Consider the following 23,450-nt stretch of genomic DNA (forward strand, 5'->3'; position numbering starts at 1 on the left):
AGGCACACTGTTGAGCACCAGGGCACCTGCAGGGTAGCAGGACCAAGGCTGGGTCCTGATATGTGTGGGTCAGTCGACATCTTGCTGTTCCAGAACTGGAAGCACGTGGTGCTCGCATGCATCTCCATAAATAAAGTGACCCCTCAGGGGAGCTGTTGGGTGAAGGTCAGATTGTGTAACAGGTAGTTTGGGGAGAGGTAATGACGGCCCCCGCTCTGGGTGGAGTTTCCTGCCAGTGCGCTTGGTTCCCTCACGCAGTGGTTCTGTTCTGCTGCCTCTACTGCACACTCAGCCGGCAGCCTTCACAGGTCACGAGTGTCCTGCCAAGATTTCCACAAGCAAATGCTTCCCCCGCTTCAGGAGATAAAGCACATGCTGCTGTTCCAGCTTCTTCGCAGGGTTTTGCCTCCTCCTAGCAACGGTCACAGCAACAATGTCTGCAAGTTGAATGAGCATCTGAAATGCTCACTTAGCTAGATGATTTCCTTTTTATGGTTTTTCCAATTCCTTTTGAATATGTTTCAAATGCCCTGCTTCATGTTTCTATTTAAACCTCTATAAGAAGCACTAGGTCAGCGATCACTGGTTATCTGAGGACGTCATTGGTTCTCCTTTCCCTGGGTTTGACGTTGCTGGGGGCAGGAGCTGTCTTGCTCCCAATCATGGCCCCCAGCGCTGTGCTTGGTACAAAGCAGGTCAGCGCTCAGGTGGGTGTGCACAATGGACCCGAGCTGCCTTGTACAAATGAGGCCTTGGGGCCCCTGAGTTGCAGATCCAGGAGCACCCCCCTGCCTGGTGACCTGGTATCCCCACCTTGCTCTCTCCAAGGCTTGGTTCCCACGGCCGGGCTCTGCTTCAGGCTGGCCCATGCAGTCTTCCCTGATGAAGGGCAATGACCAGATCAAGGCCCGGAGGAGGCGTGTGTGTGAGAATCAAGCAGCTGACACTTCTTCCCTCTCACTCTGTGCTGGGGCTGGATCCAACACTTTCTCTGTGTTGAATTCTTACCACACCCCTGGGAGGGAGGTTTCTCGTCTCTCCATTTAGAGAGGAGGAAACCCCTCAGAAATGTGGGGATGAGTGTGATTTATATGTTATGTACACACACGTGTCAGGAGAAGCTTGACAAATGCTATTTCGCGGGATAGTCTGTCCTTTATTCTAGAAACAGCATCCTTCCTTTTTAATGTCAAGAATGTCCTTTGATATGATCATAATGTGAGTAGAGGGCAGCTTCTTTATGCATTCATACTTGGTGACTCTAGGCCCCCAAAGTCATTAAACCTTGACTTTGTCATGACAGCCACCTGAGAGCCCCAAGGCTGGATTGGGGTTGGGGGCCCTCCTGACCTGCCAGGACAAAAGTGGAGGAGGCCGTGGTTGGAGGTGTCCCCTGGCTAAGTAGCTGCAACTTCTGTGGCACCAGCACCTCAGGCACCTTGGTCCTGGTGAGAGGTGTGCACCCAGGGGAGTGTATTGTGGTCGGTGATGGTCATGTGATCGGAAGGGGGACAAAGATTGGCATCAAGGAACACACCTTTTTGACAAATGTGAATGTCTTTGTTTTTGATCACTCATGAAAAGTACATTAAAGCCTGATGAATTTTAATAGACACAAGCCCTGAAATGTCACTGCAGAAGTATTGAAGTTTTCATGATCCTTCGTTGCTCTGCCTGCTGGTTGCGCTGAACCATGTTTATGTCTATCTTCTTATGTAGAGTTTAGCATTAGATTCAGGGGCAACAAATAGCCTTTTGCAAACACTGTTGGATTCTTTTCAGTTTTAGCCTGAAGGCATCTGTCTCTTCTGGAATCCACTCCAGCCACAAGGAGGAGAGTCACTCCAATGCCTGTGAAATGGAATCTTCAGAAATTTTTAGTTTTCAAACTGGGAATCTGGAAGAATCAATTCCTTGTTATTGCAAAGTATTTATTTCTTAATATTTTAGTTTTTCACGAACTGATGCTTTTGAAAGAGATATTGTTTACTGGGCTGTTTGACTTTGACGTCATCTTTGGGGGTGGAGCAGTGATGGATTTGGGTCCACTTTCATATTCAGGGTGCACATCCATGTGACCCAGACTCTTACACCTCTTTCTGTTTGATGACTCCCCTGTGTTCCCCTCCCCCTGGGTGATGATGATTCTTTTTGACACTTGTGAATATGTGTTTTTAAGCCTTAGATGCCTTTTTTCTTCAAATTAAAACATGGAAATCCTCATGAATATTTCAGGATGTCCTGATACCTAGAAGGTTAACTAATGGAATTCCTCTGGGTTTTTCTTGCCCTAGTTCAGATCCTTTAAAGTGAGTAAGCAAGATTCTATACTCCCTTCTGAGGGTTACTTTCTATGTTGACCGTGCATAATTCAGTCTTATTCATTGTAACAGCTTGAGTAAGATGTAGTTCACATACAATACAAGCCACACTTGAAGGTGTGCAATTCAGGGTTTTTTAGTGTATTCACAGAATTGTGCAATGTCACCACAATCGATTCTGGAAGCTTTCTGTCATCCCTCCAAAAGAAACACCTTCCTCATTAGGAGACAGTCCCATTTCCCTTCACTTCTAAGGCCTAGACAAACACAAATTCACTTTACATTTCTATGGGCGGGCCTATTTTGAACATTCCATATAAATGGAACCATATAAAATGTGACCTTTTGCGTCTGGCTTCCTTCACTGAGCATAATGGTTTCCAGGTCTGTCCATGTTGTGGCATGTGTCAGCCTTTTCTTTCTTTTTGATTGCTGAATAATATCCATTGTACGGCTGTAGCACAGTGTATTTCTCCTTTCCTCAGTTGAGGAACATTTGGATTGTGGCCACTTTTTGGCTATTATGAATAATGCTGCTGTGAACATTGTTGTATAAGTCTTTGCACAGACATCTGCTTTCATTTCTTTGGGTTTATAACTAAGAGTGGAATTGCTGGGTCAGATGGTAACTCTCCGTTTCACTATTTGAATACTCAGAAGACTTTTTTCTAAAGTGACTGCACCATTTTACCTTCCTGCCAGCCGTGTGTGAGGGTTCCAGTTTCTCCACTTACCATCTGTCTTTTTGATCATAGCCGTCCTATGGGTGGGAAATGATATCTCGCTGTGGTTTGGATTGATATTTCTCTGATGGCTCATGATGTTGGACATCTTTTCCTGTGCTTAACGACCATTTGTATATCTTCTCTGGAGAAATGTCTGTTCAGCTCATTGGCCCATTTTTAAATTGGATTTTTAAAAAAATAACTGAGTTGTAACACTTCTTTATATATTCTAGGTATATTTCTTATTGGGTATATCAGTTGCAAATTTTTCTCTTTATTGTGGATTGTCTTTTCACATTCTTAACGGTGTCCGATGGATCCAGAAAGTTTTACATTTTAGTGGTGTCCAATTTATGCACAATAGAGTCTTACGAGTTGGAAATCATTTAGACATTAAATCATATCCTCATCAATATTTTGATTATATAAATTAAAAGGCAAATATGAAAGGGTCGGGGAAAGATTTGAATCTTGAAATGTTCATTTCAAGATTTGCTATAGATCCAAAAGAACTCATCAGGGAAGATATGATTTTCCTGTTCAAATATTTATTATCCTTTTAATGTTCATGGATCAGTAATCATAGTCCCGCTCTCATTTCTAATATTAGCAATTTACATTTCTCTCTCTTTTTTTTCAGTTAGCCTGGATAGAGGTTTATCCAGTCTTTTGATCTTTTCAAAGAACTAGTCTTGGTTTTATCGATTTCTCTATTGAATTACTGTTTTTCAGTGTCATTGATTTTTGCTGTAATTTTTATTATTTCCTCTCTTTTGTTCTTCCTTTGTTCTTCATCCTCTAGCTTGTTGTTTCAGATCTTTCTTTTTTCTAATATGTGCATTCTATGCTATGAATTTCCCTCTGGGTCCTGCTTTCACTGCATTCCACACATTTTGATTGGTCGTATATTCATTTTCATTTAGTGGAAGATATTTGCAGTTTCTCTTGAGACTGTTTTTTTTGCTCCATGTGGTGTTTAATCTGCAGATATTTTGGGATTGTCCCGCTATCTTTCTATTTTGGTTTCCTACTTTAAAGTCCTTTTTGGTCTGAGAACGTACTCTATTTGATTTATATTGTTTTAAATTTGCTGAGGTGTGGGATGTTTTTTTTTAGCTGGGTGGTGTCATCTGTGTGGTGAATGTTGCGTGTGAGCTTTTGAAGACTGTGTATTCTGCTTTCATTGGATGCAGTGTTTTATCAATGTTAATTAGATCCAGTAGATGGATGACATCATTCAGTTCATCCTTACTGATTTTCCGCCTGCTGCATCTATCAGTTACTGCTGGAGCAGTGTTTAGTGCTATAGTGGTGGATTTGTCTATTTCTCCTTGCAGTTTGATCAGTTTTTCTTCACATATTTTGATGTTCTGTTGTTAGATGCATGTATGTTGAGGACTGTTGTCTTCTTGTAGAATCGACCCCTTTAACATTATGGGCTGCCTCTCTTTGTTCCTTAGAATTTTCCTTGTTCCGAAGTCAGCTTTGTCTGAAATTAATACCTTTCTTTGGATGTGTGTTAGCCTGGCTTATCTTGTTCTTTCCCTTTACTCCCAACCTATCTGTCTTTATAATTAAAGTGGGTTTCTGTAGACAGCGTATAGTTGGGTCTTATTTTTTTTTATGTATTCTGATGGTCTCGGTCTCTTAATGGCTGTATTTAGACCATTCTTAATTAAGGAGATGATTGATATAGTTGGATTAATATCCACCATATTTGCAACTGTTTTCTATTCATTGTCCTTGTTCTTTCTTTTTTCTGTCTTCCACTTTTTAAATTATTTTTTGCCTTCTCTGGTTTTTATTGAGCATTTTATATGATTCCATTTTTTCTTTTCTTTTAGTGTATCAGTAATACTGCTTTTAAAGTTTTTAAATGGTTTCTCTAGAGCTTACAATATAAATTTACAACTAACCTCAGTTCACCTTGAAATGACACTGTGTTTCTTCATGGTTAGTGCAGATCCCTTATAACAGGCTTCCCATATAAAATGGCTCTCCTACACTTTACTTGTCCATGAACTATTCTCACAAAAGGTATTTTTACAATTATTATTTTGAACAAACTGAATCTGTTAGATGAGAATAAGAAAAATAAAAACTGAATACTGTTTTATTTTACCTTCATTTATTCCTTCTCTGGACCCTTCCTTCATTAGATCTAAGTTCCTGACCTGCATCATATTCCTTCTCTGAAGAACTTCTTTTAACATTTCTTACAAGCCAGGTCAGCTGGGGATAAATTCAGTTTTTATTTATCTTAGAAAGTCTTTATTTCTCATCATTTTGAAGGAGAGATTTGATGAGTAAAAACCCCATGTTGGGAGTTTTTGTTGGTGGAGTTTTTTCTTTCAACACTTTAAGTATTTCCACTCTCTAGTCTGCATGGTTTGTGAAGGGAGATTCAATATAATCCTTATACTAGTTTCTCTACAGGTAAGATTTTCTTCCCTCTGTCTTCTTTCAAGATTTTCTTTTTGTCTTTGATTTTCTAAAGGTTGGATAAGACTTAGAAAGATGTTGATCGCTTGGTATTTATCCTGCTTGGTATTCTCTGAGATTCCTGGATCTGTGATTTGATATTAAATAAAAATTTTCATCCATTATTCTTCAAATATTCTTCCGCTCCTTCCCTCCTTCCTTCTTTCTTTCCTTCCTTCCCTCCCTCCCTCTTGTATTCCCTTTCCACAGATGTTACACCTTTTATAATTGTCCCACTGTTCCTGGATATTTTTGTGTATGTTCTTCAGTCTTTTTTTCTCTTGTTTTTTATTTTGAGAAGTTTGTGTAGACATATCTTCAAGCTCACTGATTCTTTACTCGGTCGTGTCCAGTCTATTCATGAGCTCATCAAAAATGTTCTCCATTTCTGTTGCATTGTTTTTTATTTCTACCATTTCCTGTGGATTCTTTTTTAGAATTCCCTTCTCTTTGTTTACACTGGCCGTCAGTTCTTGCATGTCGTCCACTTTTTCCATTGGAACCCTTAGCATATTCACTATACCTATTTTAAATTCCCAGTCTAATAATTACAAAATCTCTGTCACATCCCAGTCTGCTTCTGATGCTTGCTCTGTCTCTTCAAACTGTTTTTTTGCCTTTTAGTATACCTTGTAATTTTTGGCTCAAAGCTGGACATGATGCATTGAGTATGAACAACAGAGGTAAATAGGCCTTAAGCATGAACTTTTGATGTTCTAGGAGTTAAACCATGTTTACTGTTTGCTGCTCCATCAGGTTTCAGAAGCTCTGATTTCCTCTGAGGTCCTTTGATTTTTGCAGGGTTTGTGTTGTGTATTTTCTCCGCCCTGTTCTCTCTGGGTTTCCCTTGATACTTCTTCTGTCAGATCTGAGACTGGAAGTTCTTCCCATTGAAATCCCATTTTGTAAACAAATGGGACTTCATCAGATTAAAGAGCTTCTTCAAGGCAAATGAAAACAGGATTGAAACAAAAAAACAACCCACTAACTGGGAAAAAATATTTGCAAGTCATATATCTGACAAAGGCTTAATATCCTTAATATATAAAGAAATCTTGCAACTCAACAACAAAACATCAAACAACCCAATCAAAAAATGGGCTGGAGACCTGAACAGACATTTCTCCAAAGAAGATATACGGATGGCCAATAGGCACATGAAAAGATGCTCATCATCGCTGATCATCAGGGAAATGCAAATCAAAACTACACTAAGATATCACCTTCCACCCGTTAGAATGACAAAAATATCTAAAACTAATAGCAACAAATGTTGGAGAGGTTGCGGAGAAAAAGGAACCCTCATACACTGCTGGTGGGAATGCAAACTGGTGCAGCCACTATGGAAAACAGTATGGAGATTCCTCAAAAAACTAAAAATAGAACTACCATACGATCCAGCCATCCCACTACTGGGTATTTATCCAAAGAGCTTGAAGTCGGCAATCCCAAAAGTCCTATGCACCCCAATGTTCATTGCAGCATTATTTACAATAGTCAAGACAGGGAAGCAACCTAAGTGCCCATCAACAGACGAATGGATAAAGAAGATGTGGTACATATATACAATGGAATACTACTCAGCTGCAAAACAGAACAAAATCATTCCATTTGCAATAACATGGATGGACCTTGAGAGAATTATGTTAAGTGAAATAAGCCAGCGAGAGAAGGATAATCTGTGTATGACTCCACTCATATGAGGAATTTAAAATTATGGACTAAGAGCAGTTTAGTGGATACCAGGGGAAAGGTGGGGTGGGGGGTGGGCACAAAGGGTGAAGTGGTGCACCTACAACATGACTGACAAACATTAATGTACAACTGAAATTTCACAAGATTGTAAGCTATCAATAACTCAATAAAAAAAAATTAAAAAAAAAAATCCCGTTTTGATCCAGGAGCCCTGTTGATGCCGTGGGAAGGTGTAGGGGGAGGAGGAGTGTCCTATAGTTGTATGATTATATCTCAGGCTTTTAGGGGGCCTGAGTCCCTGGGATTTGACCTGTACAAGTGCTTCTCAGATTTTTTCCTCATTAGGTGAGAGACTGCTCGAGGGAGCAGGAGTTGGGTATTTCCCTTCCTCCCCATGGAAAGTTGGAGGGACTAGACAAGGGTATTTCCTTTCCCCAGGCCAGTGATGCTCTGGTAGAAGCCAAGGTGTTTGCTCTGGGAAAACAGTTTCCTTGAGGGAAAGCGGTCTCCAGGAGAACAGGCTGCTCTGGGTGTGTTTCCAAATGGTTAGTTTTCTTCTCTCTCTGCTGGAAGCATGAAGGAGTCTTCTTTGATCTTCACCCTGAGAATGTGGTGGGGCTACTGGAGGTAAAACTCATGAAGGTGTGGAGGCCCCATAAGACTGGGCCCCCTGGAGTTTTTCCCTCTCAAGCTGGTCCACACTGAGCCTCTAGAAGAATTCACCAGCTACAGTTTAAGATTTGCTGCCCAGATCCTGCCTCCTGCCTCCAGCAGAGGCCTCTGCTCTGTTCAGCTGTGATTCTCTGCATTCGGCTGTGTCTGCAGTTTTGGTGGTGATAGTTTGCCCTCTGACCTCAAATCTCTGATGGATTTAAGAAGAATTGTTGGTTTTCAGTTTGTTCATCTTTTTTCTTGTTCTGATGACAAGAGTGATGGTCTCTAAGCTCCATACATATTGGACCACAAACTGAAAGTCTTAAGGAAGATGTCACAAACTGCTCAGGGTCATGTCCCATCCTAGAATTAAAGCTCCTTGTGTGTTCAGGCCCAGAAACTTGGGTGCCAGGAGCATGCTCTCCAGGTGAGACATGTTGTGTAGGTGATTCGTCCTGGACTTTAAAAGCAAATAGTTCTAAAGTAAATTGCTCCATTAGAAGAGACGAAACGTGTAGGTGTGGACTCCTGGTGTCCACTAGGGATGACCAGCCCACTCCAGGTCAGAGAGGTGGGGGAGCAGCAGTTCCACCAGCAAGGATGAGCCTCCTTGTCTGTCCCCACCCGGGCCCCTGTTATCCTGGGCCGCATCATTTCAACTCAAAACACACCTTTAATATTTAGGAGTCGGTCCTTGTAGCCATCAAGTCATGTCCTCTCCACACCCATTAGCTGGGCCACAGGAACCTACCTGTACACAGTTAGGTCTGGCCTCCCGTGTTACCACTTACACAGTCAGTGCTTTCCACACTTGGTCTCCAGAGACAGATGCAGGAGAATTATGCAAGGGAACAAGGACAAGGCTTTGTTATAAGTTATGGGGAAGATATGAGAGTTCTGGGAGGAAGAAAGGAGAGGGGAATTTTCAACTCTAGGTGGCAGGGGGTGTCCTGCCTGCTCCAGGACTGGAGGGAAAATGGCCAAGTGCCCCTGTCTACTGTCCTGAGGAATCTGACCATGGGGACAGGGGATGGAGGGGTCCAAATGGCAAGGCTGTGCCCCCTGCAAAGGCAGGGCTGCCTGGAGTGGAGGGGGGACAGATGCACCCCTAAAGGTGCCTTGCTGGGGGTGGTGTTGGGCCCTCAGCTGGAAGTAAGGTGTCTTTTCCCGGGTGGGCCCCCAGGGATGTGACTTGAGGAAGGGGCAGTAGTGCCTCCAAACCCAGCGTTCTTCCTGGTGCTGGGTCCTGTGGTCACCATGGGAGTGCTCTGGGGAGGGGGACCCCAGGTGTTTGGGCCCAAGCTGCCCCCATAGCGGTGTGTGGTGCTTGGGGCCCCAGTCGTCTGTGCTGTCATGCTGAGTGCTCTAAAGGAATGGGTCAGATCTGACACAGCGTTATTGCTCCCAAAGCCCTTGGGTGCTGCTAAGACCTGCAGCCTGAAGGGCACTCAGCTTGTCCTGCCAAATGGTGACTGTGGCTGCCTGATGCTGGGCCCAGTATTGGTCATAGTGCTCCATATTTAGGAGGCAGCTGCAAAGCTAGAGGCGTGGGCTGTGCCAGGGGGGAATACAGCTGGGGTGGCAGCAAAGGCTGGCCAGGTGCTGGTATGGGTGCCCAAGATGGAAGGTGTGGGTAATGCCCCCCCAAAGGCTGCCCGGGTGGTGCTGCCCAAGGCTGGCTGACCTGGAGCAGAGATTGGGGCCTAGGCTGGGGCTGAAGCTGCCAGAGATCCATCCTGGAGAGAGCTGTGTAAGGCGGTGGCTCCGTGCTGCTGTGCATCATGGGTCCCAGATACGGGCTGGGCAGTGGCTCCAGGGTTCATGGGAAGTTTGGGAGTTGGGGTGAGGCTGCAGAACCTCAGTGCAGACAGGCTAGTAGTGACTGAGGCTGTGCTGTCACTGGGGGACATCTGAAGGGCCTGGGAAGATGCTCCCACTAGAGCCAGGGCCTGACCCCAGGAGGACAGGCTGGGGAGCTGGAGTGATGTCCATGGGGGTGACAGTGTCAGAAGCTGGGTGGGAAGCCAGGCCTGCAGATATACCAGCTGAAGAGCTGGAATTGACAGCCAAAGTGATTGGCAGGCCGGTGGAGGGAGGGGCACCAGGATCAGTGATGGGAGGGACAGCTGGTGGAGGAGCAGTCCCTGCAGCAGGCGCGGGGACAGAACAGGAAGGCCATGGGGGGCCACAGTCCCTCATGGCCTCAGTCTCACCCCGCAGGGCACTGTTGATGGTCCGCAGTGCTGCTTCCTTCTCCAAGCCCAGGTCTTCCACAGTGACTCGAAAACCCACCTCAGGGGGTAGTGGCAGACTCAGAGGTCCCCTCACCTGTGTGGCAGTAAAGGCATCTTGCGTTTTCGGGGCCTGGAACTGTCTAACATGGGCGAGCAGTTCCTCCGGGTTTGTTTCCGCCCTGTTGTTGCCTCTGCGTCCTTCCCATGCTGGGTCTTCCTCGGGGAAAGCACCGAGGCTGCAGAGGGAGACCCAGGGCCCTCCTCGCTCACTTTCTTGGAGAACCTTTGGGGCATCCAGGCGTGGGATGTAGCTGGACCCCTCTTTCTCCTGTGTACTGGTGGGAACCGTCGGGTGGAGCTATATGAGCTTGTGATGGCATTTCGTCTGGGGCAGGAGCTCATACATGAAGTCTGGGATTTCCAGGTGGATCTATCTTCTGATCTCATGGTGTGGTGGTTTCTCTGCAGAGGCCCAGGCCTGGCCACGAAGGAACAGAGGCCTCCTTGGACCCCCAGGGGCCTAAATGCAGACGATGCCTCCCCATGGTTTTCAGGGTCCCTTCCCTGATTGTCCTGCCTTTCTACAACTGGGGGGGGGGGGGGGGGGGCGGGTCTTCCTCCTGCTTGGCCATCTCTTTCCTGCTCTCTCCTGGGGTCCTCAATACCATCTTCTTTGGGCAGGAGTCTTGGGCACACCTCGTTGTGGGTGGCATCGGGGTGACTCCCTGCTCCTGGGCCTCACAGAGGGTGACTTTGCCCTCAGCAAATGCTGAGCTGCAGGACATCTTGGAGGTGAGAGCAGGTAGCATGGCCTTCCTCTGATGGCCAGGCCTGCAGATGGAGGTGAGGACTTCCAGAAAGGAGTGCAAGGTCTTCCGGATCATGGCACACCGTCTGAGAGTGAGGAATCGTGGGTGTCAAGTCACTGGATTCCTGTAGGATGGCCTGCAAGTGGATAGCAGAGCTTGGACACCTGGGTGACCCTGGCCAGCCAATGGAAATTGGTGGGCACGGTGAGCGGGCTGGAGATGACGAAGCCCTCTTGGCAGGTGCTGGCCCCATGGTGTCCCGGGTGGGCGTGAGGGGCACAACCTGCCCAGGGAACCGCCCATAGTGCACGTGAGTGAGGTCTGTCCCTCAGTACAGAGCTAGGTTCTGAGTTTTCTCCTTCAGGTGCTGATTGTATGAAAGATGAAATGGGCTTTGGAACGCTTGTGGGAAGAATGGATGTGCGTGAAGATTCTAGACGGAAGGACGCATGTGCACAGGATCTGCGAGGACCTGGGGTGGAACATACTTAACATATGACCCACCAAACCTCTGCCTAGGCAGTTAACCAATAGAAATCTCAACTTAGGTTCTCACAGAATCCTGTGCATGGTGAATGTTTTCGCTGCCTTATTCAGATTTCCTCATATAGGACTATTGAGGTTTTTCCAGTTTTTCTTGAGTGAGTTTGTAATGATTTTTAGTTGTTCTGGGAATAACACGATGTGTACAAATTGTTTCACAATCTAATTGGACATCACATTTTAACAGTGAAATAAAATGTAGAAGGCTTATAGCCATACGGACTTTTCTACCTTCCACTCTCACAGTTGTCACATGGGTCACTTTTATATGACTTGAATGCCACCCTCTGAGACTGCGGTGTCCTTTTTTATTCAAAGTCATAGGTGTATTAAAAACTTTAAGAGGAGAATCATAAGCCACCACGTATTTCCAGAAATGTTGCTCTTCCTTTGTTCCTGAAGTTCCGAGCTCCTCTCTTGGGTCGTTTCACCTCAGCCCGAATAAGTTCCTTTTACATAATATTTTATAGCCAGTTGTCCGGTGATGAGTTCTCGTAGTTTTCTCTCAGCTCTGTCAGCCTTTGGTTTGCGTTTGGTTTGTTTGGCTTTCGATCCTGAAGGCCACCTTCACTCCCTGTCACGTCCTGCGTTGATCCTTCCTGTCGGCTCTTTAAAGATGTGATTCTCTCTTTTCTGCCTCTATGTTTTCTGAGGAGTAATCACAACCCTTCAAACTGATGTCCTCTTATATATGACGTGTCGTTTCCCGGGCTGCTTTCAAGATTTCCCTTCATCTTTGCTTTTTCTGAGACTGATTCTCTGTCAGGGTGAGGCTTTCTGAGCTTAGATCTGCATGTCATAAATCTGTGAAGTTTTCAACCATTCTTTTCCTCATATCTTCTCTTCTGCACTCACCTCTTTCACTTTTCCTTCCTCACATGCTCACAAGGTAGAGCTTTCGATGTAGTTCCACACATCTCTGAGGGGCTTGGTTTCTTTTGTTCAATCTTCTCTTTGTTCTTCAGATTTTCCATTTCTACTCTTCTATAAGTTTTCTGACTCTTTCCTCTCTTTTCTCCATTTTGTTATGGAGCCCATCCAGTGAATTTTTGATTTTGGATATTGTATGTTAAGGTATAAAATTTCCATTTGCTTCTTTTTCATAGTTTTCATCTCTCTGCTGCGAGGGCCTTTCTTTCCAGTAGTTTCCAGTCTTCCTTTTCCCTCTCTGAGGATGGGTACAGTGGAGGCTCTCTTTGAGCGTTCCCACATGTGGTTATTTCAGGGCAGAGTCTGTGGAGTGTCTTTTCCCTTGAGAATTGGTCAGCTCTTCGAAGTTCTTTGTTTTGTTGTGTGATTTTGGGTGGTGTCCTGGACAGTTTGCTTCCTATGTTGTGAGACTCTGGTTCCTATTAAAATCCTCTGGAAACGGTTCATTGTTCTTTTTCTCTTGTTTGATGAAGTCATCAATACAGGCAAGGTCCACTCACAACTAGAATATACAACTAGAATATACAACTATGTCCTGGGGGGAGCTATGGGGAGAAGGAGGAGGAAAAATAGAAAATTGGCAACAGATGTTAGCTCAGGTGCCAATCTTTAGAAAAGAAAACACAGGGAAGGTCGAGCTGCATGTTGTGCTTGCCTTCTGTCGGCAGCTGTTTCGCCTCAGGGCAGTTGTCATGGCATCACTGTGCTGTTTGTGTCCACACGGTGACGTCCCCCTCGGAGTGGGTCTGGGCGGTGAGTGGGGTGCGTGCGGCATCTCAGTCCTCCAGGCCTCGGCTCTGCCTCTTTGGTCCGTTCTGTGCATGCGGCTCAGGTGATCCCAGGACTCCTGTTGTTCCTCCGCAGACGTAAATAGTCCCTTCTCCAGCTCCCTCCTCCTCGGGGTCCTCCCACACTCTCAGGCTTCACGGCTCCTCCTCTGACATGTTCCTCAGAGTGTTTTCACTCCGTGATGTCATGCAGACCCACATGACTCAGTTGACCTTTTGGGTGAAACAGACAGAGAAAAGACAGAAGAAAGGACAGGCGTTTATCCACACCCTTCAGACCCCGGGAGTCTCTGCGCCTGCTGCCTTGTCCAGAGACACGGGGACGTTCTCGGGGCTTTCGGTGCCTCTGCCGTCACTGAGGCTGCAGGGGAGACTCTGAAGCTGGGGAGAGAAAGACCAGACAAAGAGGGGTGACCCCTCCCTCCTGACACACAAGGCCCGCTCTCCCTCTAGTCGGGTTGGAAATAAGGGGTTGGTCCCAGTTTTCACTGTCAGAGGCTGCTGGGCGACCCCTGCCCTGGTGAACAGGCCCCCTCCTCACCCCATTACAGGGGGCTCCAGTCCCCCTCTGCCTGGTAGTGTTCACTTCTTAGAGTTCTCAAGGACATACTTTCTGTCCTCTGTGCAGAATGTCATTTGTCGTCTGAGAGAGGTTGTGTGGGGCTCACTCCATCTTGGCGCAACCGGACGTCTGCAGTCACTTTGAAATCAGTGTATTCATGTTGTTGCATATGGCAGGGTGTTCTTCTCTTTTCAGGCCGAATAATACTCCATGGCTTGTGTATCCCACATTTTCTTTATCCATCCACCTGTGGATGGACAGGAAGTCGTTTCCATGTCTTGGCTGTTGTGAATGATGCTGCAGCCGACACGGGGGTGCAGAGATCTCTTTGATTCTTTCTTTTTTCTCCTTTCGATTCTTTTGGATATGTACCCACAAGTGGGATTGCTGGATCGTGCTGAGTGAAATAAGCCAGTCACCGAGGGACAAATATTGTGTGATTCCGCTTAGATGAGGGCTCTAAAATAGTTAAAGTTACTGTAGTTGATAACACTGCGTTGTGTAATTGAAATTTGCTAAGTAAGTAGAACTTCAATGTTCTCACCAAAAAAAAAAAAATAATGTGTGAGGTGAAGGATGTGTTCATTAACTTCATGGGGAGTACGTCTCATACAATGCATCAGGTTGTAAACTGCTAACAATTTTATCTGTTGATTATACTCCAATAAAGTGGAAAAAAAGAACCCCCAACAAAAGGAAGAAGAAGAAAAAAATGTCAAACTCGTAGAAATAGAGAGTAGCATGGAGATTGTCGGGGGCTGGGGGAGGGGAATGGGAGTTGCTGTTCAACATGTAGAAGGTGGCAGCGGGGTGAGATGAATGAATTCTAGAGAGCTGCCCACAGCACTGTGCCTGTAGTTCACAGGACTGCCCTGTGCACTCAAATGTTTGCTAAGAGGGGCGACCACGTGTTAAGTGCTCTCACCACAGTAAAAAACTTACACAACGTCTGATGATCACAAAATGCTTGGCGCATATAACTGAAGGAGTCGTACAGCATGTATGAAACTCCAGAATTAGGTAATTTCCAAGAAATAAGAACTAGAATTGTTGGACAATGAAAGAATTAATATCGCATTAAATGTGCGCTCTGAAAAAGATGTACAATATTTATAAATGCACATGAAGAAATGTTTCCTAGTCATCTCTGTTTTATACAATCACACTGCATTACAAAGTGTTAGTGCTTGTTTGTGAATACTAAGGTTACTTGCTTTGTCATTTTCTATATTTTTCTATCTTTTCGTGGCATGACTGGGTAATTTAAAAGGTCATAAAGCAATTTTATCTTCTGATCTGCCGCAAACTCCTTCTTAACCTCAGGGACTGAATTCTTTGACCGAGGGAAAATAACAGTAGATAAAGAAAGAGTATGAGTGTCAGATGGTGGCAGTGATTATAGACAGCAGATGTCCTCGTCAGAGTTACTGCTGATTCCAGAACAGTCTCACTGGCTGTGTGACCCTGGGCAGTCACTACACCTCTCTGAGCTTCTCTGCCACCTGAGACTAGTAATCCAGCAGGGCCAGAAACCCAAGGCATCCTGAGCACTGGGGACTTGGGGACAGTGGAGGCTGTGCCCTTAGCTGAGACAGAAGAGATGGAGCAGAACATGGAAGATGTGCCACTGAGCCCACAGGACCTGGAGACCCACCACACAGGGAGGCCTCGGGGGAGGCAGGGGCCTCCTCCTCCATGAGTACTCGGGGCTCAGGCACTCGGGGATCCTGGGTCCTGGTGAAGAGACCTCGCTGACCTCCCCTGCTGGGGACACCACATGTGCAGGTCACCTTCCTGGCTTCTCTGCCAACCTTTGTCCCACCTTTAAAACTCTCTCTTCCAAATGTCATGGTGGCACTTCGTCAGTTTCCTTCTCCTCTGCTAGGGGCTGCTCTGCACCCCCCACACCCCCATGTCTGACTCTGAGAGGCCTGGTGTGGACAAGACAGAGGTCATCTGGTCAACCCTTCTCACTTTCCAGAAGGTGAGTGGAGACCGGAGTGTTTACCAGGCTCGTTGACATCATGGTGACAATATTAACTCCCACAGCTGTAACTTGTCGAGCACTCATCGCATGCCAGGCTCTTTTCACAGAACAGCTCCTGAAACCCCACAGGCGCCTGTGATGTCACTTCCCATCCTCTGCACGAAGAAATGGAGTCTCAGAGAGGTGATGTGACCTACCCAGAGTCACACAGCACAGAAGTGGACGGGCTGTTATTTGACCACATTTTTGTCGAAGTCCAGATGCCAGAGACATCGTGTCGTCCTGCTGCCCAAGGCAGTTGCTGTTTGTTATGCTCCTACTATGTGCTGGGCTCTGGGAGAGGCTGGGAGATGCAGAAATGATAAGAGAGACCCATTCTGTGGGCAGTTTCTGGTCTGTCCTCCCCTGGGAACCTCGAGAGCAGAGCCCACTGGTCCCAGTGCCCTGCACAGAGCTCAGCACACAGCAGGGCCCCAGTTAGTGCTGAATAAACAAATGAGCTGACGCAGGTTGTTCAAGAAGCACTTATGGTGATTGCAGCTAAAATTCCTGACTCTTGGAAATTAAAACCCAAACAGGTTTTGTTACCAGACCAAATATGGGTTCCTTCTTGGGAGCTGAACCAAACTGCACCGGAAGTAGTTGTTTCAGAAAGTCCAGTTTTTATTTACAGCATGCAGCAAAGAAAAAGGTGGAGACCACAGGAAATCATTTCACAAATGGCCCCCTGAGCACAGGGAGGTGGGGGTCTTTATTTGAGCTAGGAAGCAAATGTTCAAAGGGGAAGTTTCATCATCATATGTAGGGGAGGGCATAAGCTTGCACATGCGTGGTTTGAAATCATGTTTCTACATACATCGCATGACCTAAAAATGGCTACTTCACCCCCTAGAGGAGGGGAATTTACAGTGTTGATGAGGACAGGTTACATAGTATGACTCTCTGCCTGTCTGTGCCAGTGCCAGTCTTGTGGTTGTGGCCTGGACCAGTTAGGTTTGGTTCAGAGCAGCTGGGTCCAGGGCGGTTGTCACTTGGAGCTTCTTCTTGGAACAGAGCTGAAAACTGCTTAAGCTCAAGGCCCCAGGTGTTAGATGAAGGAACACTTGCACCTTGCAAGGAGACAGGAGAATCAGGTCAAACACAAAGGTTAGAGTCTAGGCAGGACAAGAGAAGCGGGTTAGGGTCCATGTCTGGTGAGAGTTTGACCATCCTTTTCAAGAAATGATGCTGGGTCCGTTTTTTCTGTGGAAATCTTTAACCCGACCTCAAAATCATATCCAAAAATCAGTTCCGGATTTATTGTGGATCTAATTGCTTCGAGGTAGAACAATAAACGTTGAAATGAAAACAAGGGAGAGAGTTTCCTGACTTTGGGCTGGGCAGAGAGGACGTGACCAGGGTACAACGGAGCTGACCAGGGCAGGAAAATGGACTCCTTTGACACGAAGAACCTCTGCTCCTCAGTAGACACCAGAAGGAGGAGGAAAGATAAGCCACAGGGTGGAGAAGGCTTTCTGCAACCCACACATCCAACGCAGGACTCGTATCTACAAAGAAAACGAGAAAATGGGCAAAAAACGTGAATGGATGCTTCCCAGAAGAGGAGATCCATTGCTGAGACTCAGACGGAAATATGCTCAGCCTCATTAGTCTTCAGTGAAATACAACTTGAGAACCCAGTGTGCTCCTGGAACACGGTCAGCAGCACGCCTACAGTGAGAATTGTCCATATGGAGTGTTGTGAGGATGTGGAGGAACCGGAACTCTGTGCATTGCTGATGGTCGGATAAGTTGTTATAACCCTGGGGAGAACTGTGTGTTAATATCTCGGAAAACTTAATACAGGCATACCCTTGACCTCCGCAGTTGCCCTCTGTATAGTCTCAACACAGATGTGTACTTACGTTCACACAAGATACACATGAACCAGAATGTTCTTAGTACCGTGATTCCTAAGAGCCACAGATATAAAATTCTCCAAATCCTCATTAACGTCTGGATGGATGAAGTGTGGTGTATTCACACCAGAGGACACCGCACAGCATCGAGAATGAGCAGCTGCAACTGCACGCAACAGTGTGGACGAGCCTCACCGGCACAGAGTGAGGGAGTCAGAGCCCAAAGGGCACCTGCTGTTCGCCAGAGAGGGTGATAAGCAAGTGACGCAGCTGGTCTCATTCAGTCTTCAGCATCAGACCCTCAGGTGCTCTAATTGTCCCATTTTATAGATGAGGAGACTGAGGCTCAGAGATCTTCAGTCCTCATCTACCTTCCCATAGAGCAGACTGTGTTCTCAAGTGCACATGTCTGGGACTCAGAGTCCCACCAAGAGATGGAAACCATGCCAGCACCTTTCTCCTGAGGTCCTCAGGGGCTGGGAGGCATCCCCCACCTCTAGGGGGTCCCCACCTCCTCCTCTCTCAAGAGGGCAGAGAGATCCCACTCTCCCAGGGTTTAGAGCATAACGGGATTCTCTGGGCAAGGGCACATGTGTTTTTGGGAAAAGAACAGCATTGTTTCCACCAACCAGGAGGGAGAATGTGCTTCGCCGTCATGTCCTTTATTCTGATCTCCCTGTGCTTTCTAGAATCTAGTGACCACACCCTGGCTGAGGAGCAATTTGGTATCTGAAAGAGGGACCACCTTGTTCAGAATGGGCGGGTGCGACCACCGTGCAGTGTTGGTTGCACAGTGGGGTGTGGGCACCGAAGGCTGTGGTGTCACAGCAGCATTTCTCAGTGGTAGCACAGGTCCCATCTTCATTCTTTTTGTCCTGGGACCCCAGACCTCTTGTCCAACACTGTTCAGGAGACAGAGAATGTCACCCACAAATGGAAAGCACATACATAAGTCTAAACCTCTAAAATTTTTGTGGCCATATTAAAAACAGGCAAGATTCGTTTTAATAACATTTTATTTTACCTAATATATTCAAACTCAATATTTAGTCAGTATACAAGCAAGGAGCTACTTTACATTCTTCTTTCTTAATAAATCTTCAAAGCATATCTGGCAGGACAGCCATCTCTGTTCCACTCGAGATGCTCACTCGCCACATGTGCTGATGGCTAACGGCAGCTCCAGTGCAGCTCCAGTGCAGTCAGTTCCACACAGCAGTCTGGTGAAGGTGCCGTGTCTCCTCCCTACAGGTGACGTTCACTGAGTGCTTCACGAAGTACGCCATGCGTGGTGCCCAGCACTTCCCATGCCTCCTCTCACCATCGCTCTAGGAGGTAGATGTTCTTGTTATCTCTGTTTTACACACGAGAAAACTGAGACACGCAGAGGCTAAGTGAGTAACAAGCCCAAGGTCACGAGACTTAGAAATGACAGAGGCAGAAAGTGAACCCAGGCAGCCTGGCATCCCAGCTCAAGCGTGTCATCACAAGGCTTTGCCAAGTCCTTCTTTAAAATAAAAGTGCATTTTTACTGTAATAGATACTTTAGCATATAGGATTCCTTTAAAGGCATGACATACATATTAATCCAAATATTTGCCCAGTCCAAACAGCCCATTCCCAGTTCACGGGAACAGCTATTGGTCACAAAGCATCTTGCTCAGAAGACTGCTTATCCCACTCCTGACACAGAGAATGTATTTAGTGCTGCAGGGCACAGTAAAGGCAGAATCTCCAGTTCAGTGCATTGGGGTTGCCTGGCATGTTCTAATGAAAGGCTGAACAGAGCAAGATGCAGCTGTGCCCTCACTGACACACAAACCTGGTTCTGAGATTAGGGCGACCGACCGTCCCAGTTTGCCTGGGACAGAGGAGCTTCCCCTGACTTGGGACTTTCAGTGGTAAAGTCCTGGGCAAACTGGGACAGCAAGTGGTCTCCCTCCCTGAGATGGTACAGGCTGGTCAGACCCTTGCAGGTGGATGGAGTTGCCCACCGGCTCCCAGAAGGGCTGATTCTTTTCCATTCTGGATGATCTTTCTGTTGCCAGAAATTATTTGACCCTTGGTTCAAATGTTGCTCCTAGTCGATGTGACTGGTTTGCACCACCCAATGGGCCCTCCTCTGTCCCCTACCCCCACCCACTCGAGCCTTCTGTCCTCTTTCCCACACTGCAGCCAAGGGGATCTTGAAAAATGCCAATAGGATGTCAAGATCCTCTCCTCCAGTGCCCGAGGCTGAAAACCCTTCAGTGACTCCCCATTGTGCCATTTGCCAGTCCACTGGGTCTTGGTCTTCAGGATATATGGTCCTAGATCTTGGAATTTTGGGTCTGGAGATTGGAGGGGGAGACACAGAATAGCAAAAAATGTTTAATTTTGGTTATTAAGGGCAAGAAAAAAGACAACATACACACATCCACTGTTTCCATCATTGCATAAAGAAATACCATTTTAACACCTAAAGAATAGGAAGGACAATGTTAGCTTCAGAAAAAAGTAACCATCGCCCTTCCAAGGCAAGGACAGCTGGTGTCCTTATGCTGACATTTTTGCTGCAGGAATCTTCTGCCACTGGTTTATGGATTTGAATTTGTCTCCATTACTTCCTAGCTGTGTGACCTTAGGTAAGTACCTTCGCCTGTCTGTGCCTCACTGCCTCCTCCTCGGCGTCGTTGTGAGGATGGAATGATGGAACCTGTGTGAAGCCCTTGGAGGGCTCCATAACCTACAGCGGCTGATGGAGAGGGAACCTCGCCCTCATTCACTGCTCGGCAGCGCCCCCTCGTGGCTCTGTGCTCGGAGTACGGACCTGCGGCTTCTGCGCAGCAGTGAAGAGGCATCCACAGGCAGTGAGTGGGGACCTTGTGTAATGGCCAAGAGTGAGGCAGAAGCAGGGAGAAAAGCCATAAAAATTCATGGATTCAGGGCCGACCCGTGGTTGAGTGGTTAAGTTTGCGCGCTCTGCTTCAGCGGCCCAGGGCTTTGCCGGTTTGGATCCTGGGCACGAACATAGCACCACTCATCAGGCTGTGCTGAGGCGGCATCCCACATGCCACAACTAGAAGGATCCACAACTGAAAATACACAACTATATACTGGGAGTTTTGGGGAGAAAAAGGAAAAATAAAATCTTTAAAAAAAAAAAAATTCATGGAATCATTTAAAGCTCAGGCCTGTGTGTCTCCCTGAGAAAATTTGTTCCTTAGAGGCTACCATCCAAGCTGTGAGCTCTCTAAGAGGAGAGAATATGAAATCTCTCTGGCCCCTGCCCCCTACCCCCGCACCAGCCGCCGAGGCCGCTTTATGTGTGTGTTTGGGGGGCGGAGGACACGCCTGACACAGCAGTGTGGCCTTGACACTGGCACCCACTGGGCGGGGCTGGGGGTGAGGTCGCTGCCAGTCCCCGCCCTCCCTGCCTCCTGCCTTCGTACAAGGTCTGAAGAATGAAAAAGGGACAGCAAACCAAACGAGGGAAGCTTTTTGTGATGGTCACAAACAGACAAATGCAAGCTCTCTGCTCTCCATAAGGGTCTTGAGTTGACAGAGCCCTTATATTCACATCCACTTCTGACACTTGTTGACTGTGTGACCTTGGGCAAGTCACTGTCTCGTTGACCTTGTTTCCACATCTGTGAACTGGGGATGATAATAGTACATCCCCGAGGGACTTGATGTGAGACTTGGGGTTGCTGGTCTATCCCACAATCTCAGATGCCCACAGGGGCCAGGCAGGCATGATGAGTGAGAGAAGTGGGCCAGGTGCAGGGCAGCAGGGAGTGGTGGGGACTGTGGTAAACCAGGAGCACAAAGCACATGTAATGGGGAGTTGAGGGAGGGGACAGCTGGTAGTCAGCATCATCTGATCCAGGGCACTCAGGCATTTGATCCAGGGCATTATAAACAATCTCAAAATCCCAGAATTTGGTTGTTTTGCTCAAGATGCTGAGAGTGGACTTCGGCACTGTAAGGCTTAGCTGACCTGAGAGAACAGATCTGGTTAGCAATTAAGTTGGGTAGAAAGAAATGAGGGCCCAGTATTGCCAGTTTTTTCAGATGTTCAAGAGAAGAAACAGGAAGTCAGCTCTATTTTTCAATGTTGGCAATTAAACAACATTTAGAGCTGCTGAAGCCCAGCACCCACGGAACAACAAACACATGGTGGAGAAGGGCGGAGAACGGATGTGGGAGGGCCAATGGAATGACCCAGCACAATGAAGAAGGAAAGAGGGCACGGGGGGCTCTCAGATTCACACAGCGCTGTGCTGAGGGCTTTGCACAAGGAGCCCCATCAACATACAGTCCTTTGGGGGTCTCCCCTAACTCTTTCCTCAGTTTCCCTGGTTTCTTTTGTTCTGGCCGGTGATTGGGAGCATTCTTTGGGATCTGCAGCTCAGTGGAGGGAGCCAGCAGGGCCTCCTCGAACAATCCTATGGTTACATCAGAAGTTTTCCCCTCCCTAGTCCATCAGCCACACAGGAGGTGTTCCTGGGATTGTCATGGTTGAGAGGGAGATGCGGGGGAAGTTTGTTTGAATCTGTTGCCTCCCAAGGTCTTTATCAAAATCGCATGTTGCAAGGTTTTGTTCGCAGAGCCCCAGCTCCATCCTGTCCTCTCCAAGTGTCTTGTTAGTCAAGACCCCACGTCTCCTTTTCCTTGGACAGGAGCAGTTTAGCACAAAAGTGCAGAGCAAGAGTTGTGAAGTCCGATGCAAGTGGTGGGAAAGCCCAGCTTGCCCTTTTAGCAGCTTAGTGACCTTGGGCAGATGACCCCGCCTGACTCCTGAACCAGGGGAGATAATATCAGCACCAGGTCCTAGGGCCACTTTGAGGATTAAATGGGATAGACATTAATGCCCTGAGCACAGTACTTTGTTAATACTCATGAAACTATTCTTGCTCCGCACTTCCTAAATGAGGTCAGGGTAGACTGGCACTCTAGAATGGGGCTAGGGGCACAGAATGCTCTATTGGATGCCACAGCACTCAGTGACCCATCCCTGGTATTGGGAGGGCCATGCACAGGTCTGTCAGTAGGAATACATTGGCTCTTGGAAAAGCAAAATTCTTCTCGTTTCCAGGCAGGCAGGAGCTGAGGCATCCCTCAGCCTTCCAGGGTGCTGAGCTGCATAGTCTGGTGCCATCCACTTATTAAGCAGCCATTCAGCTCACTCCATTCTGGAGAAATAGGATCTGCCAATTCCTGTAATATCCAGGGACTTGTGAATTCTTAAATCTGAATATAAATTTATGGGTATCAATTCAATGATGAGTGTAGGCCAGCCTGAATCTTGTAGATAAACAATATGTACAATATAAGATGACTGCAGAGGAAAAGTAGAGAATGTCTAGGAAGCTATTCAGATGGGAGAGAAGTTATTGTCTGTTTCCACTCACCTATCTCACACCCATCCCCACCCACCACCAACCCAGCCACCCACTCATCCCTCCACCCACCACCCACTCCATATCCCACTTTATACCCACCCCACTCTCCATCCATCCATTCCTTAACCCACCACATCCCTCTTTCAAACCAACCAACCCACCTCATTCATTCATCTATCCATCCATCCACTAACCACCCACACCCAGCCCCCATCGCATCCATTCACTATCCATCCCATCCATGCATCCATCCATCCATCTATCCAGACATCCACCACTCACCCACCCTATCCATCCATTTAGCAAACATTTATTAATTACTTTACATGTCAGGGCTTGTGTTATGGACCTGGGACACATGTGACTAAGACATAGCTCCTTTTCCAAGAACCTCTCTATCCAATGTGCAAGAGATATACTCTAAAATAAAAAGACACAA

The 23,450-nt window shown here is 46.8% G+C and overlaps 1 long non-coding RNA gene across 5 annotated transcripts in view; it reads left to right on the forward strand.

The window, feature by feature from the left end:
* LOC102147456 (uncharacterized) overlaps window positions 1-20,774 on the forward strand; it is a 39,651-nt gene extending 18,877 nt beyond the window's left edge. For 2 of the 5 annotated variants that reach the window (XR_011441726.1, XR_011441734.1), the window contains exons 5-6: window positions 18,879-18,962; window positions 20,238-20,774. This is a non-coding gene — a long non-coding RNA (uncharacterized lncRNA). Of the gene's footprint in view, window positions 1-1,782; window positions 7,413-18,878; window positions 18,963-20,185 lie in introns of those variants that run through there. The other 3 variants (XR_011441730.1, XR_002809632.2, XR_011441727.1) reach the window with 2 other exon arrangements.
* The last annotated feature ends 2,676 nt before the right edge of the window (window positions 20,775-23,450 follow it).

This window comes from Equus caballus, chromosome 8, assembly GCF_041296265.1.
Source record: "Equus caballus isolate H_3958 breed thoroughbred chromosome 8, TB-T2T, whole genome shotgun sequence".
NCBI lineage: Eukaryota > Metazoa > Chordata > Mammalia > Perissodactyla > Equidae > Equus > Equus caballus.